Here is a 666-nt window from a genome sequence, read left to right as displayed (position 1 = left end):
GGAGGGGACAGACATGGCCAGTCACCAAATGCCTTTAGCCCATGGTGTCAGGACTGGCTTAGAGAAAAGGGGTATGTGAGATGGGGTTTTGAAGGATGAGTAGAAGTTTGCTGGCAAGCAAAAGGCATCTCAGGAACATGGCACCAGGAGGCCCCAGCTTGGCCCCCTCTGGCCCTTCTAGCTGAGTGACCCCAGGCTGTCGCTGACCCTCAGGTGTTTCCCCCACTTGATGTGAGCCAAGGACAACGTCTCTGCGAATTGGCAGATCTGGCCAGCCCAGGCCTGAATTCAGGCTCTTCCACTTTCTGGGCGACTCTAGGCAAGTGAGACCCCGCCAAGACAGGCCCTGGTTTACAGGAGAATAAACTGAGACTTACAGAGGGAGTCCACACATCCTAGGATGCAGAGGGAAGTGATCAAAGCAGGGGCTGGACTCAGGGAAGGGCAGAGGGAACAGCCAAGAAGGAGGAGGCCTATGACTCGCCCAAGGCCATTCTCCTGAGGCCTGAGAGATGCACAGGAGCGGAGGGTAGAGTAGCTTGGTTAGTGGGCACAGCAGGTGCAAAGGCCCTAAGGTAAGAATATATTTAGCAGCCTCTCCAGGAACAGCAAGAGGGCCAGAGGCTGACAGGGGTGGGGGGCAGGGGGGGGGAGGAGGGGAAGGGG

Source organism: Crocuta crocuta, unplaced genomic scaffold (genome assembly GCF_008692635.1).
Source record: "Crocuta crocuta isolate KB4526 unplaced genomic scaffold, BGI_CrCroc_1.0 scaffold77, whole genome shotgun sequence".
In the NCBI taxonomy this organism is placed as follows: domain Eukaryota; kingdom Metazoa; phylum Chordata; class Mammalia; order Carnivora; family Hyaenidae; genus Crocuta; species Crocuta crocuta.
This window is presented reverse-complemented; position numbering follows the sequence as displayed.